This window comes from Panthera pardus, unplaced genomic scaffold, assembly GCF_024362965.1.
Source record: "Panthera pardus isolate Hobbes unplaced genomic scaffold, ASM2436296v1 HiC_scaffold_6, whole genome shotgun sequence".
Taxonomy (NCBI): Eukaryota; Metazoa; Chordata; class Mammalia; order Carnivora; family Felidae; genus Panthera; species Panthera pardus.
In genome coordinates, this window is record NW_026526991.1 from 102,945,542 (window position 1) to 102,962,440 (window position 16,899).

Sequence of the window (16,899 nt, forward strand, 5' to 3'; positions counted from 1 at the left end):
ATTCTTTGATCCTGACCTCTAAAGTGGCTCACCATGGTTAATGACATCATTTGCCACCCAGATTCAGAAGCCTCTGCCTTCTGGAGACTTTCTGAGTCTTTGCTCTTCCATAAGCCCCACATTTAAATGGTCACCAAGAGCTAGCAATTCCACCTTCATGCCCTCTCTGACATCGGCCCCTCTCTCCCTGCCCTCTGTCACTGCTGTGATCAGAACCCCATCCTTGTCAAGCTGAACAATTGCTGTGACTTCCCAACTTGTCCCTCTGTGTCCAGTCTTACATTCTCCCAACCCATTCTCTGACATGCAGGCAAAGAGATATTTCTAGAACAAAAATCTATGTCAGTCCTCTGTTTAAGGCCACCCACTGGTTTTAAAATCAAATCTAAATTCCTTGGCACGGCACACAAGGCCTTGCAGGACTGGGTATTCTTAAAGGCCTCAAGTCTCTCTGACTCATTTCATCCCTCAAAAGCCAGACAGCCCCACTTCCAGAACACTTTCCCTGCACCACCCTTGTTCCTGGCTAGGAGCTCTTCCCTCATGCTCCAGGACACCATCTGGACTTACCACTTTCCAGTACTTCTGATGTTATGTTAGATTGTCTGCCCCACGAGGCTATAAACTCCTTGTCTTTTGTTTCTGTGTTTTTCCATGTGTATTACAGTGCCTGAGTCCTAGTAATTGCTCTGGAAATATTAGGTGGATGGGTGGAAGGATGAATGAATGTTCTATCCTGCCTCGTGTATATTATACCATGGTTAGTTCTTTGTGCAAAACTGGAAAAGTTTAGATAATGTCAACCAGTGCAATGAAATGACTTAAAACCATGTCACTTGACAAATTTCAAAAGGGTGGGGAGGGGGGTAAGGGAAAGGGACCTAATGTTTATTGGGTAATTACTTATGACTTCCTAGTGGGCATTTTAAAAAATGTTATCCCACTCAAACTCCGTAAGAATAATCTGAAATCAATATTATTTTCATTTTAGAGATCCATAAATAAGGCACAGAAAAACTAACTTGGCTGAGGCTACCCAGCTAAGTGGCAACACCCAGATTTAAACACAGGTCTCTGTCTGATTCCAAAACCCATGCTCTCTCCACCACAATTTTGCCCAAGGACCACTGGTACCAGTGAAGGCCAGAACCCAGGGAGAGGAAGGCTACTGTCATGGTCCTGGTGAGAGATGGGAAAAATCTGCACCAACGTGGGGATGGTGAGGTAGACATGGATTTTAGAGGCTCCTACAAGGAGCATTACACAACCTGATGTCCAGATGAGACAAGAAGAATCAGCCTGACTTCTGGAGCAAGTGGATGGATGAAGGTGTCATTGCAGAGAAATATTTGTTTTCCATGACTTTAGAGAAATGTGACCGGGTGGCAGATTCCTGTTCTCTGCAAAGAAGGATTGTCTGGCCAAGGTGAAAAGTCCTGCTTGCAGAAGTGGAGGGCAATAGACCTCAGCTCATTGCCCTTTGGCAGGGATGGTGGACAGTGTAGTACAAGCATCCACAAGAGGTGACTGAACTGGAAAATCTCAACAGGCACACATTTCCCTGCAAGTCCATGGTCTGATTCACTCCAACAGGTGTTGAATGGTCAACAAAAGCAATGCTTTTTCTTTAGCTTTTTCTCAACCTACATAAAGGTAACAAGGATGGTGGGGGTGGGGGGTGGAGGTGATTAATGCAGTTTGAGAGGATGGATGAATGTGAAAGGTGAGCTACCAGATCTCAGGCAAATATGGCCATGACTTCCCTCCCCCTTCACATCTACTGTCTGTCTGGCACCAACAACATGCTTTATATCATCTTGCTTTTTGCTTGGAAGGAAACATATGAACTTTCATATTAACTTCCTTTAAATTCAATCAAACAAACTTATTTGGTTAAAATGACATATTTTTGGAACAGCTTCTAGAGTTTTTATTTCTGCTGTATTTCTTTTTTTAAGCCATCAAATTGCCTTCCTTTGCTGCTTTGCATTTTGATGGTCTGGTGTCTGGGATCCATGGTCAGTGTGACTTTGCCCCGATCCTCCCATCACTCTGGTTTGAGATAATAGTAGGTGGCCAGTTAATTTCCAGGTAGGACAACCAGGGACCTGTTCCTCCAGCTTTCCTTGTTTCTTACCAAGACAAACCCATGCAATTCCAGGGAGGCATTCCCCTTGAGGCAGTGGGACATTTGTCCACTGATCCATAGGGGACAGCAGCTTTTGCCCATTGTAATGGATGATCAGCAAGAGAATGATTGTGGCCCTAACCCCTGAACCTCTCAGCCCAGCTTCTGACACCTCAGAGGCTTGGGGGAAATACAGAGCCACCAAAGAAAAGCTAGTTAGAAATGAGCTTGGCAATCATTGAGCCTCCCTCCCTTATTTTACAGGTGAGGAAACCATGACCCCAGGAGCTAAAGGGAGTGCTGGCTGTGTGCTGCTCCATAACTCCAGAGCCACAGCTCAGACTGCGGCTCCTCATAGCCTCACCTAGCCCTTGGCCCCTAAAGCCCCTGAAGACTCTTGGAATTGGCAGAGAAAGCACAAAGGAGGGACAGCACATTGCCCTGAGCAAGCAACCACCCCAACAGCAGGCTAGCAATTGGTGGCATTTGCCTGCAGAGGCAGAGAGAGAGTGTGCAAACTCCTCTCTGCAACAACTTTGGTCTGGGTCCGCTTGGTTATTGCACTTAGTTCTTTGTGACGGTAATGGCTCTGCTTTCACATAAGCCTGCCTGACAACTTGCTCTTTCAAACGCTGGGGGGGGGGGGGGAATTAAACGCTATAATTAAGTATGGTGCCTTCCAAGTGCCTCCTTTGCAGAGATGGCAGTTAAAGGGGGGATGGGTCCCATGGGTGAGGACCCAATAGCACATCCTTTCTGTCCCCAGGTGCCTGTTTCAGGCTCTTGTGCTTTGGAATGCTTTCCAAAGTGGAGGAAACAGCAGCTTTTGGGCAATGGGGGTATGAAACTGCCACACCTTTCACATCCAGCTCAGACCAGTTAACATGAAAGATTGCCTAGAGCCTGGCCTCCCGCTGCACTGGCTCCTGCTTTCTGAGAACCAAGGAGCGGATGGAACAGATGTGAGCTCAGGGATCCTTTCTGGGCAGGGTGGGGAGGGTTGGAGATCAAGTAATTGAGGAGGAGGGGTGTCCCCTCAAGTGAAGCCCAGACGTTAGCAGGCAGCTTCTAAGGTTTCCATGGCCAAAAGAAGCCTAGACCCACAGTTTGCAAGGGTGTCTTTCCAACCAGAGAAAATGACACCACAGGCTGCCAAAACTGGACTCTACATCCTGCGAGACTGGTTGCAGAAAATAAATGTCTGTTCCTCCGTGCTAACAGTCTATCGAAATGGACCTATGCCTTTCTCCATCTTTCTTGAACAATTATGTTTTTAAGTTAAATTTAAGACATCGTGGAGGAGGAGTGGGAGGGCTCTCTACTGGTAAGATGAGGAGAATGTCTTAGATGTTCCTTGTCCTTTACAAAGCTTATTCACAATATCTCATCCCCACAATGATATGCCTGGTATTTAATATGGTTTTGACCATTGTAACTTCAACCTTTTTTTTTAAATATGAAATTTATTGTCAAATTTTCAACCTTTTTTTTAAAGCATGGGTGCAATAGGCCCTATTATCCCAGACCTAGACCCTCCACCACCTCCCCCCACAACTAAGACAAACTCTACCTGCTCTGAAGTCCCAACCACAGTCCTGCTTTATCCTGGCCATGCTGTGAAGTAGGTGAGGTTTTGAGTGAAGCCACGGTTCCATCACCAGAAATGAATTGGCCTATGAACATGAATGGAATTCACTGAGAGGAGATCAGGCAGCTGCCAGCATTGACTAAAAGACAGAGGATAAAGGTGAGTTGCAAGGAGAGTCCCGTCTGGACCCTCCAAGGCCACCTCCATGGTTAGTGTCATTGTTACTCCACCGCCTCTACTGGAATGATTCTCAGCTGTGCCACAGTATTCACATTATTCTCAAGGTGCAAATACCTGGACAGGAGCATCTCTCCCTCGTTGTCACAGGCTGGTCACAGTATATGGCTTTTTTAGTTTCCCAGTAAGGGCATACCTTCTTTTGCACAGAGGCTCACACAGTAGAGGATTTCCCAAAACAAGAAGGTAGTTCGTATGCTGTATAGCCAAAGAAAAAAGACATCTACACTGTAGGACAGCTGTCATCCCCACTTCACAAATGAGGAAACCAAGACTCACAGCCTCATGACTTTAAGTGGCTAGCTCATTGTCACTTAGTAAGAAACGTCAAGCCTCTTAGGGTGATTGTGCCTTGCTCACCAATGAAGATATACTGTCTGGAGAGAAAAGGCTTTGAATTTGCAGTCTTGCTTTGATAGATCCTACCCACCTTTGAGTCTGACAGCAATGCTCTGTAGGTTGAGAATATCCCATACAAAGGCAATGCTTCAATGAGGGCAAATGGTTCAGTACAGCCCAGACCCAGGTTCTAAGGCTTCCTCTCTCTCCCCCTACTCATTTCTATGATCTTTGTCTGTCTCCTTCTGGCCCTCTTGCCAAAATATCTACAGCAGGACGAGCTCAGGGAACACAAGTTCATTCTGGAACCTGGGGTAGAATGTAAGGCAGAGCAGTGGATGAGTCTAGATAGATTGAGAGATAGCAGGGGTTTTGTATTAAGGTTTCTGGGCTTTATCCTGAGGCTGTTGGGAGCCTTGTCAGGGTTTTCAGCAGGAGAGAGACCTGAAAAAGTTTTGGGAAGTAGGGGAATGGATATGAAAGAATAAAAAAAGTGGGTGTGCAGGGAGCTAATTACTAGGCCAATATGGTAGACAGGTGGCCAGAATGGGGATGGAAAGAAATGGGGAGATTCAAAAAATATTAAGCACATGGAATCAAAAGGTCTTGGTGATTGATTAAACACAGTGTGGGTGACAGCGAACAAAAGAGAAAACCCAAATTGCTCAGTCAACTGGATGGTCAGTGGGGCCATTCTCCAAGAGAGAGGACACTGGTGGATGAGCAGGCAAATGCATGACATGAGGCTCCAGGCATTGAGGACCCAGGCAGGAGGTTTTGAAGCTGAAAGGCCAAGTGTAGCCTCTTGGTTGGTCAGTGTGGATCACACCCCTTCCCACCTCTCTAGTTCTGTACCTGAAGGCTGTGACCAATCAGCTTTGATACCCCTCACCAGGTGTTCAAAGGCAAATAAATAAACCAAGCAAAGTGAAAGTCCCTTGCAAGTAGCAGCATGATGCATGGAGACCTGGGATCTTCTGTCAGTTCTGCAGCAAACTCGTTTTGTGACCTTGAGCAAATCACTTGTCCTCCCTGGGTCTTGGTTTCCTGGCCATCACTAACACTCCAGGGTTTATGGATGAATATTTGAGGAGGTGAAGTGCTATGTAAATGTTTACTGCTAATAACAAATCATCCACAAAACGTCTGCGTATTGCCTGGGCAACCCAACGGCTTTACAAGTCTTAAGTGGCTCTTGTTCTGATTCATCACATTCTATGCATTTAACTTCCAGAACAAATTTAGCCCTCAAAATATCTTGGTACATTTTCTACCCACCCCTTAACATTTAACTCCTCCATCTTCCATACCACTTCACCATTTCTGTATCACCTGTTTCCCCAGCACACCCTCATCTTTTTCCTCTTCAAGCAAAGAGCCCAGCCCCACCCACCCTTCCCCTGGAGAAGACAAAAGCCACCTGAGACACTGCTTCAGTGGGTCTGCACCAGCCACCTCCAAAAAGAGAAACCAGCAGGGCATCTAAACAAAAAGGAGCATGGGCAGGTGAGGGAAGGGGAAGTTAGGACCCAGTGAAGGGAGGGGCAAGGGAGTTATATTCAAACTTGACAATTACAGTACCTTCCCCCACACCTACTACACACATACATGCATGCTGTGAGCTTGAAGCCACAGGATCTGGGGAAGGTCTCCACAGGATGCCAATTTCAGCAGACATTCCAAGCTGTGCTGGTCACTGGCTAGAGTGCTGGTATCATCATCAGTGGCACTGGACCAGCCTGGAGTTGCAGCCCATCCTATTTGTTCACTTGGACCAGGTGCTCATCAAGGAACAACAGAACCAAGGTTTGCACTGTCGGAAGCATTTGCCTTCCGTTTGTGCCATACTCAGTTTGTGCCACCTTTTTAAAGCAACACTGCCTCTATAACATCCAGCACTGCCAAGATCTTAACCACAGGGTTATAGGACGAGCCATGAAGAGAGGTAGAAGTTCAACAACCCCCTGATTAACTGATGACCAAATTAGATGTGCAAGCTTTTGTTCCAAGGAAACTTCTTTTAAAATTACCTAGTCCAGTTTCCCTTATCCTATAACCTATTGGCTTGCTTGATTTTCCTTCCCTGTTCTGCCTCCTTACCCCATGTTCCCATAGTAATTTTCCATTATAAGGGCCAAGGGATGTTTCAAAGACATTTTGCAGTTGAGAATTGGAGAACTGAGGACCGTTGGCCTCCTCTCACAGCCTCAGCCATGGGCACCTTCACACCTGGCTGGGAGCAAGATGGGCAAGTCCCTTAGACCAGCAGGTGCCACCATTCTGAGAGCTGATGAGAATAATGATAGAAACATTTGCCAAGCACTCACTGGGCTCCAGGAACTGCTGTAAGTGTCTTACATGCTTCTGCTCCTCTAAGCCTCACAACAACCCTGTGAAGTAGATACTATTCTTATTTTCATTTTACAGGTGGGGAAATCAGAGCACAGAGAAGACAACTAACTGGACCCAAGTCCCCCAGCTAGTAAGCTGTAAGCTGCAGAGTTGGGATTTGAGACCAGGCAGGCAGCTACAAATGAGGCCTCTCTGAAAACAAACCACACCCAAGGTTGCTCTTGAGGCAAAAGAAGTCATGTGGGTGGAATTTTTATCTTCTGTTCCTACCTTTCCTCTTTCCAGGTAAAGTGATGGGAAAGGGATTCTGTAAGCCTCACTCAAGTAAAGTGGGGGCGATGGAATGGAGTGCATGCCTTATGGTGAAATTCAAGCCCTGTGGCTGGGATTATTTGAATTGGGATCAAATTATCAGCCCCTTTTAGATTATGCTACTTCTATCATAAGTAAAGTTCATCCTGCCCTAGTGCCTCTTCCCTCACCCTCCCCAAACATATCACCAAAATGGAACCCTTTGGGTACCCTTGAAAAGCCACTTCCAAAACCCACAGGGACCTCATTTGTTTGCAAACACCATGAAAACTGAATGTTCTTCTACATCCCCAACAATTTATTGAATTAGTTTATGTTGCATGACTAGTTTTCTGAAAGCTAACTCCTTTGAGCGTAGCCTCTGAGCATCTGTCCAAATCCCCCAGGCAAGGTGAAAACAAGATTCCCCCTCTCACTTCTTTCCTGTGCTACAGTCTGACATTTGATTGTTACATCAGCTAGTTCTAATATGATAGATAGACTACAAACCCTCTCCCCCCAAAAAACTCTGTGCTCCAAAGAAGAGACCCCAAAATTTATGAACTTCAAGTCTCTCATTCAGACGTCTTTGGTTTGTAAATCTCCTAGGCTCCCCATTCCATTACACGCCTCTGCTCAAGTACCTAATGTAAGCCATCAAAAACCTGAGATACTCTGGCTTCAGATCAATATAATAGTTCCCTCGGTAAGGTTCCCTCTGCAAAAGAACTGGAAGTATCCCTCTCCCAAACTCCCAAACACATTGGCTTATCATAATTATTTGACACCAAAACTCACATTCTGTTTGTTCTCTGCCCAAACTCATATTCCAGTTCTTTGTTCATGAGGCCAGCATACCCCACCCCTGAGAAAATGTGTTCAAACTGCAGGAGCACATGCCTTTACAGGTGGTCTCCCCACCTCTCCAGACCTGCATCCCTATTACATTGCTTCCTCTTTAAATCATCTTTACCTCAAACAGTACAACTCATTTTTCTCCTTTCAATGTTTGTTCCCTCCCGACTCTGGGTCCGCTCATGTCTTTCTGAAGCCGACACCAGAATCAAGGGAAGAAAGAAAAGCCAGCAGAAAGCCTTTGCCAGGCTCCAATAATGAGCTCTGTACTGCCTGCCCCTTTCCTGGCTGCTCATCAAAATTCTTTGTCAGTTCCTTCTAGATTTTCCCCAGCCTCTCACAAACACATTTCTTTCAAACTGTTCACCCCTTGCTCCACGAGTATTTATGGAGTGCCCACCTCATACAAGACCCTGCCTTTTGAGCCAGGGAGGATGCCAGGATTTGGAGAATAGGTCCCCACCTTCCAGAAACTTCCAGAAACAGTCTCGATAAGGAGACCTGACAATTATCAAAAGAAATGCTACAGAATCCTTTCCAAATGAGAGGAACAGGCTCCACTAGCTGCCAAAGTTCATGATGGGAGCTAAACCTGGAAGGGCAAGTGGAATGAGGGTAAGAGAGGGGGAATGGGAAAGAGGCTCTTGGTAGGGAGCCATGTGAGCAAGGACACAAACATATTTGAGGACAGTAAGTCCACTACGCAGCATGGGATGGCCAGAATAGGGCGAAGGGAGTCTAGAGAAGGTGTACAAGAGGTCAGAAAAGTATGTGGGGCAGGGAGATCTGGGTAGACCCAGGAAGCTTCTGAATACAAAGCTCAGAAATGTGTCTTGTAGACAAGGCCATCCACTGTGAAGCTAACCACTCCCCAGCAAAACCAAAGCCAGGGGAAAGGTAACAGAGCCTCCCACCAACAGCCCTGGTGATTCCTCTGCCTGAGGAGGTCCAGCTGAGCCAGGCTGACTTCCTTTCAGGCTGCGGTCCCGGCCAGCAGGGAGAGCCATCTATCACTTTGGCAGCCCACGTTTATTTGACAAGGTCCTCTGGAAAGAGCTTGTGCCTTTCAGGCAGACCCAGCTGCCTGACCATTGCTGTCTCCAACTAGATGGCAGGCCATGCTGTCTCATGGGCCTCAGTTTCCTCACCTGTACAAGAGGGGTTTAAATAAGATGAGCTAAGTTCCTCTCAGCTTTGAAATGCTATCTTGCAATCTCTCTGGGGCCCCACATTCCTTCCTCCGTGATTCTGGGGTGTCATTTTTTCCTCTAGTGTTCTCCTTCCTCTGCCTACTGCTTTCTGGCCATTGTTTTTCTCTAAAATTGCTATTTTTTTAAATATGAAAGAGTTCATTTATCATAGAAAATTTGGAACATACAGAAAAGCATACAGACAATACGAAATCATCTATAAACCAGTCATCTGGAGAGAACTATCATTAATGACTTGACCTATATCCCTCTGTCTTTCTACATATATACCTAATCACATACTTTTATTCTTAACAAAGGTAGCACCACACAGCACATACTGTTTTGAAAATTGCTTTTCTTTTCCACTTAAAATATATATATCTCGTTGAGAGTTCCATTTCCATTACTGATTGATAGGGTTGGGCTTGGACCAACTCTCCCACTGGGAACTAGAAAAGCTGCAAGCATATAACAAACTCTGAAGGCTTGTGAATGATGATCAAGGCAGAGAAATTTTGTCTGCAGTCATCTGAAAGAGAAAGGAAATCAAGAGAAAGGAGCCCAGAATTTGGGGCCTCTTTACCCCCTCAATACAATAGCTAGTCTGTAAGCAAAAGCAGTGACAGAGAGGCGGTTAAACGAATGAGCTTTCAGCAGTCTTGTGGGATCAGTATAACCAGAATGGAGTCCAAGTCCACTAGGAAGGAAAGAGCTTGGTAAACACCCCAGGAATTCAGAGAGGACCCCAAAGGGCTATGCTCTGATGATGAAGACGGAAGCCCAGCTTTGAATCATATCAGTTCTTGAGGGAATCAAAGTGACCTACTCCCAGATGAACTAACAGCCAGCAGCAAGCCCATATCCCCTCTGGAGGAAGATAACAACACCCAGAACCTCAAATTATCTCTATAATTTTTCAAAACAAAATGTGTAGCATTCAGAAACATGTATATGGTAATGGGGCCTGGAGGACTTTCACTACCAGGTGGGATGGAAAGCTGTGGCAGACCGATGCCCCACAGAGTGCAATTAGAAAAGCAGATAAAATGCAAACATCTTGTTTAAAGACATCATAGAGCCTGTGGGCCAGTAAGAACTACACAGGATACGACTCCAGGGAGGGAAGTGGCTGACCTGCAGGTGCTGCTTCTCCAGGGGTCTTTGTCAATTCTGTGGACAGGAAAAAGCTGAGAATATTTTTCCCAGGTTGCAGGTCACTGATTCAGAAGTCTCATGGAGTTTAAGTGACAAAAACTGGAGACCTGAGGACCCTAAAAATATGCCTGATTTTTTGCCACAATACATTTGCCAAATTCTATAACTGCACAAGGCAAAAGGTTAAAATTCCCGGCAGAGAATTTCAGGCAGTTTTATGGAGCTAGAGACAAAGATTAGAGTTTGGGAAAAAGGGCCCCAGTGAACATTCTGGAGACTCAATTGGAAACCTTGGAGGTCTAAGCCCCAGGGCCAAGAGCAAACCAGGGGCAGACAGAGCCTTACCAAACCACAGCAACAGCCTTGACTGGTGACTCAGTCTAGTCCCTGGGTGGACCAGCTCCCACTCTGCCCTTTCCTAAGAGAGGAAAGGGCAAACTCTTCCTAATGTTGGTAACAGCTTCTGGGGTCTCTAAACAGTGTTACATGTAACAGTCCAGAGTTCAATAAAAAATTATAAAGCATGCCAAGAAGTAGGACCATAGCACCAAAAATCATTAATAAAACAAATGAGAGAAACAGACCTACAGTTACCCAGATACTGGAGTTAACCAACAAAAACCATAAAATAAATATGATGAGTGCCTTTAAGGAAACTGAAAGGAGGATGGGGAAAATAAATGAAAGGATAAAGAATTTCACCTAAGAACTAGAATCTATTGTTTTAATAGAATCAAATAGAAATTCTAGAACTAAAAAATACAATATTTGAAATTATGAACTCAGTATCTGACATGAAGAACTCAATGGACTTTTTTTTTTTTTTTTTTAACATTCTATCTGGATTTTTATTGAGTTTATTGTAGCATGTTCTGTTTTTACTTGATATATGATTTCTGATTCCTAATCCTACATCAAGAGCTTTATAGGTTACATTAGGTTCAGTAGAAATGAGGGGATGGTTCAAGGTACAGGATTTCCCATTTTGCAACATAGACTTTTTTTCAGAAGCCATATAGCTGAGCTACTGACCAAGATGAGTTGATTTAGCTCTCTTAATTTGAATCTACCCTGCCGTTCTCTTGGGAGGATATATTCTAGTTGACCCACTCATTCGTTAGGAGGGTGTTCTTTAACCTCCATGCTTTTGGAGGTTTTCCAGACTTTTTCCTGTGGTTGATTTCAAGCTTCATAGCATTGTGGTCTGAAAGTATGCATGGTATAATTTCAATTCTTGTAAACTTATGAAGGGCTGTTTTGTGACCCAGTATATGATCTATCTTGGAGAATGTTCCATGTGCACTCGAGAAGAAAGTATATTCTGTTGCTTTGGGATGCAGAGTTCTAAATATATCTGTCAAGTCCATCTGATCCAATGTATCATTCAGGGCCCTTGTTTCTTTATTGACTGTGTGTCTAGATGATCTATCCATTTCTGTAAGTGGGGTGTTAAAGTCCCCTGCAATGACCACATTCTTATCAATAAGGTTGCTTATGTTTATGAGTAATTGTTTTATATATCTGGGGGCTCGGGTATTTGGCGCATAGACATTTATAATAGTTAGCTCTTCCTGGTGGATAGACCCTGTGATTATTATATAATGCCCTTCTTCATCTCTTGTTACAGCCTTTAATTTAAAGTCTAGTTTGTCTGATATAAGTATGGCTACTCCAGCTTTCTTTTGGCTTCCAGGAGCATGATAAATAGTTCTCCATCCCCTCACTCTCAATCTAAAGGTGTCCTCAGATCTAAAATGAGTCTCTTGTAGACAGCAAATAGATGGGTCTTGTTTTTTTATCCATTCTGATACCCTATGTCTTTTAGTTGGCGCATTTAATCCATTTACATTCAGTGTTATTATAGAAAGATATGGGTTTAGAGTCATTGTGATGTCTGTATGTTTTATGCTTGTAGTGATGTCTCTGGTACTTTGTCTCACAGGATCCCCCTTAGGATCTCTTGTAGGGCTGGTTTCATGGTGACAAATTCCTTCAGTTTTTGTTTGTTTGGGAAGACCTTTATCTCTCCTTCTATTCTAAATGACAGACTTGCTGGATAAAGGATTCTCGGCTGCATATTTTTTCTGTTTAGCACACTGTAGATATCGTGCCAAGCCTTTCTGGCCTGCCAAGTTTCAAAGGAGAGATCAGTCATGAGTCTTATAGGTCTCCCTTTATATGTGAGGGCACGTTTATCCCTTGCTGCTTTCAGAATTTTCTCTTTATCCTTGTATTTTGCCAGTTTCACTATGATATGTCGTGCAGAAGATCGATTCAAGTTACGTCTGAAGGGAGTTCTCTGTGCCTCTTGGATTTCAATGCCTTTTTCCTTCCCCAGTTCAGGGAAGTTCTCAGCTATAATTTGTTTAAGTACCCCTTCAGCACCCTTCCCTCTCTCTTCCTCCTCTGGGATACCAATTATGCGTATATTATTTTTTTTTTAGTGTATCACTTAGTTCTCTAATTTTCCCCTCATACTCCTGGATTTTTTTATCTCTCTTTCTTTCAGCTTCCTCTTTCTCCATAACTTTATCTTCTAGTTCACCTATTCTCTCCTCTGCCTCTTCAAGCCGAGCCATCGTGGATTCCATTTTGTTTTGCAATTCGTTTAAAGCGTTTTTCAACTCCTCGTGACTGTTCCTTAGTCCCTCGATCTTTGTGGCAAGAGATTCTCTGCTGTCCTGTATACTGTTTTCAAGCCCAGCGATTAATTTTATGACTATTATTCTAAATTCACTTTCTGTTATATTATTTAAATCCTTTTTGATCAGTTCATTAGCTGTTGTTATTTCCTGGAGATTCTTCTGAGGGGAATTCTTCCGTTTGGTCATTTTGGAGAGTCCCTGGCGTGGTGAGGACCTGCAGTGCACTTCCCCTGTGCTGTGGTGTATAACTGGAGTTAGTGGGCGGGGCCGCAGTCCGACCCGATGTCTGCCCCCAGCCCACTGCTGGGGCCACAGTCAGACTGGTGTGTGCCTTCTCTTCCCCTCTCCTAGGGGCGGGATTCACTGTGGGGTGGCGTGTCCCGTCTGGGCTACTTGCACACTGCCAGGCTTGTGTTGCTGGGGAATCTGGCGTATTAGCTGGGGTGGGTAGGCAAGGTGCACGGGGGCTGGAGGGGCAGGCTTAGCTCGCTTCTCCTTAGGTGATCCACTTCAGGAGGAGCCCTGTGGCAGCGGGAGGGAGTCAGATCCGCTGCCGGAGGTTTGGCTCCGCAGAAGCACAGAGTTGGGTGTTTGCGCGGAGCGAGCAAGTTCCCTGGCAGGAACTGGTTCCCTTTGGGATTTTGGCTGGGGGATGGGCGGGGGAGATGGCGCTGGCGCCTTTGTTTCCCGCCAAGCTGAGCTCTGCCGTCCGGGGGCTCAGCAGCTCTCCCTCCCTTTGTCCTCCAGCCTTCCCGCTTTCCGAGCAGAGCTGTTAACTTATGACCTCCCAGACGCTAAGTCGCGCTCGCTGTCGGAACACAGTCCGTCCGGCCCCTCCGCTTTTGCCAGCCAGACTTGGGGGCTCTGCTTGGCCGGCGAGCCGCCCCTCCGCCCCGGCTCCCTCCCGCCAGTCCGTGGAGCGCGCACCGCCTAGCCGCCCTTCCTACCCTCTTCCGTGGGCCTCTCGTCTGCGCTTGGCTCCGGAGACTCCCTTCTGCTAATCCTCTGGCGGTTTTCTGGGTTCTTTAGGCAGGTGTAGGTGGAATCTAAGTGATCGGCAGGACGCGCTGTGAGCCCCGCGTCCTCCTACGCCGCCATCTTCCGGAACCCCCGGGAGGATATCCTCAATGGACTTTTTAACAGCAATTTAGAGGAGGTTGAGATTATGAACATAAAGACACATCAATAGAAAAAATCCACAAAAGATAAATTTTTAAATGGAAAATGTACAAAAGAGGATAAACCACTCGGAGCTATGGTCAGAAGAGTTAACATACATGAAAACATAGTCCCGTGAAGAAAAAAAAAAGAAGAAATTGTTTTTGAAAAGATAATGGCCAAGAACTGATAAAGGATATCAACTCACAGGTTCAAGAACATATTTGAATCCCGTAAGTAAAATCATTCCTAGGTGCACTGCAGGAATACTGCTGAAAACAAAAGAGGGAAAAATCTTAAAAGCATCAGACACATTACCTTCAAAGGAGCAACAATAAGATCTATATCTGACTTCCCACAGAGATGATGGAAGCCACAAGACAATGGAACGCTATCCTCCAAGTGCTAAATGAAATTAACTGTCAACCCAGAGATCTACACACACCAAAACTATTTCTCAAAAATGACAGCAACATAAAGACATTTTTCAACAAATAAAAATGGAGAATTCATTACCATTGGGCCTGCCTTAAAAGAAATCTAAAAGGAATTTATTCAAGCAAAAGAAAGATGATCCCAGATGAAAATACAGAAATGTATGAAGGAAAGAATAACAGAAAAGGTAAAAATGTAGGAAAACATAAATGAGTGTTGACTTTATGAAACAAAATAATATTAACATATTATGGAGTTTAACATAGATGTAGAATTGAAATGCATGAAGACAATGACATAAAAGGAGGAAAGTGAATAAAGATAAAATACTCTAAGGTCTAGCATTATTAGGGATGCGGTGAAAATAATAGTTTCTGTTAGACTGTAAGTCAAGGATATACATTTCTAGCCTAATTACTACAAGAACAGTAAAAGAATGTATAATCACCAAGTTAATGGGGGGGGGGGGGGAATGAAATACTCAATATTTACTTACTCAAGGGGCGCCTGGGTGGCTCAGTCGGTTGAGCTTCCGACTTCGGCTCAGGTCATGATCTTGCAGTCTGTGAGTTCGAGCCCTGCGTCGGGCTCTGTGCTGGCAGCTCAGAGCCTGGAGCCTGCTTCGGATTCTGTGTCCCTCTCTCTCTGCCCCTCCCCGACTCATGCTCTGTCTCTCTGTGTCTCAGAAATAAATAAACATTAAAAAAAATTTTTTTAAATATTTACTTACTCAAAAAGATAGTATACAAGGAGAGAAAAAGGAATATAAAACAGGTCAAATAGACAGCAAATATAGCAAATGGTAGATAAGAACCCAAGTATCTCAGTAATTACCTTACATGTAAATGGGCAGATTACTAAATATAAATAGGTTAATGCAAATACAAAGGTACTAAAAATGTAAAAATGGATTTTCAAAAGCCACCTATCTACTGCTTACGAGAAATACTCTTTAAATATGAGTACACAGAAAGGAAGTAAATAAAAGAGTGGAAAAGATATGCAAGCACTAAGCAGATGAAAGGTAGGATAGCTATTCTAATAGCAGAGAAAGTAGACTTTACAGCAAAAACATTACCAGGTAAAGATTTATTTAATTAGAAAGGAGTCAATTCACCAGACATTGACCACAATTCTAAAGCCATATGCATGCAATAACATAGCTTTAAAATATTTAAGGCAAACTTTGACAGAATTAAAAGGAGATACAAAAAATCCACACTCAGAGTGAGTTTGATACATCTCTCTCAATAGCTAATAACAGACCCAAAACATCAGTAAGAAAAGAGAAGATCCAAACCACATGATTAACAAATGAACTGATTGGCAAATGTAAAACACCATGCTTCCTTTTATATAATGTTCAAAAACAGGCCAGCTGATGTTATTAGAAATAGGAGAGTGGCTACTTTGGAAGAGGGAAAAAAAGCTCATAGTTGTTGGAAGTGGGCATGGAGAGTTTCTGGGGTACATGCAATGCTATTTCTTGACCTGGGGGCTAATTAGATGGGTATGTTCACTTAGAGATAACTCTTAGAATTGGTATAACTCAATGAAAACAGTTGAGTAAATATATTTGTGTAGTTGGAACACTACCTAGAGCAATAAAAAACCATCTCATCTATTTCATCAAAATGGGTAAATCTTAATTGTGGTACGTGAAATTGCACATTACAGGATATTGCAATTTTTATAAATTATAAAACATGGGCTTTATATTTTTATGGAGATATATATAGTAAAATAATAATTTCTGGATGAGAAGGTATGTACCAATTTCAGAAAAAGAGTCACCTCTGGGGAAGTAATGAAGGGAGGAGTCTAACCTGTTATTTCTTAAAACGTTCTTAAGTAAATATGGCAAAATGTCAACATTTGTTAAATGTGGCTGGAGTGTATATAGATATTTGTTTTATTTGCTCTAATTTTCTGTATCAAATATTTCATAATTTCTGAAAGTTTTAAAAATTGGGAATATGTTATGCCAGCAAATATTCTGAAATAGCAATTTTTTATTAGTTTTATTTTTTAACGTTCATTCATTTTCAGAGAGAGAGAAAGCACGAGAAGGGGAGGGGCACAGAGAGAAGGAGAGAGAGAATCCCAAGCAAGGCCCCACACTGTCAGCACAGAGCCCAACATGGGGCTTGATGCCATGAACCAAACTGTGAGATCATGACTTGAGCAGAAATCAAGAATTAGACACTTAACTGACTGAGCCACCCAGATGCCCCTGAAATATCAATTTTTAATGTTTTTTTACTACTATAAATAGTACTGTGATAATAAATATTCTTATTTTAAATATTTGTGGTATCTCTAATTTCTTTGGAGACATTCCTAGATGTCAGATTCTTAGGTCAAAGGTTATAAGCATTTCAAAAGCCTATCATGGGGGCGCCTGGGTGGCTCAGTTGGTTGAGCGTCCGACTTCGGCTCAGGTCACAATCTCGCAGTCCGTGAGTTCGAGCCCCGCGTCAGGCTCTGGGCTGATGGCCCAGAGCCTGGAGCCTGCTTCCGATT

General features: G+C 43.9%; 1 long non-coding RNA gene across 1 annotated transcript in view; it reads left to right on the top strand.

Annotated features, from left to right (window-relative positions):
• The window catches only part of LOC109276208 (uncharacterized), an 84,457-nt gene extending 67,780 nt beyond the window's left edge, over positions 1–16,677 (top strand). Inside the window, exons 2-3 of the long non-coding RNA XR_002084530.2 lie at positions 6,720–6,929; positions 16,426–16,677. This is a non-coding gene — a long non-coding RNA (uncharacterized LOC109276208). The remainder of the gene's footprint in view (positions 1–6,719; positions 6,930–16,425) is intronic.
• The last annotated feature ends 222 nt before the right edge of the window (positions 16,678–16,899 follow it).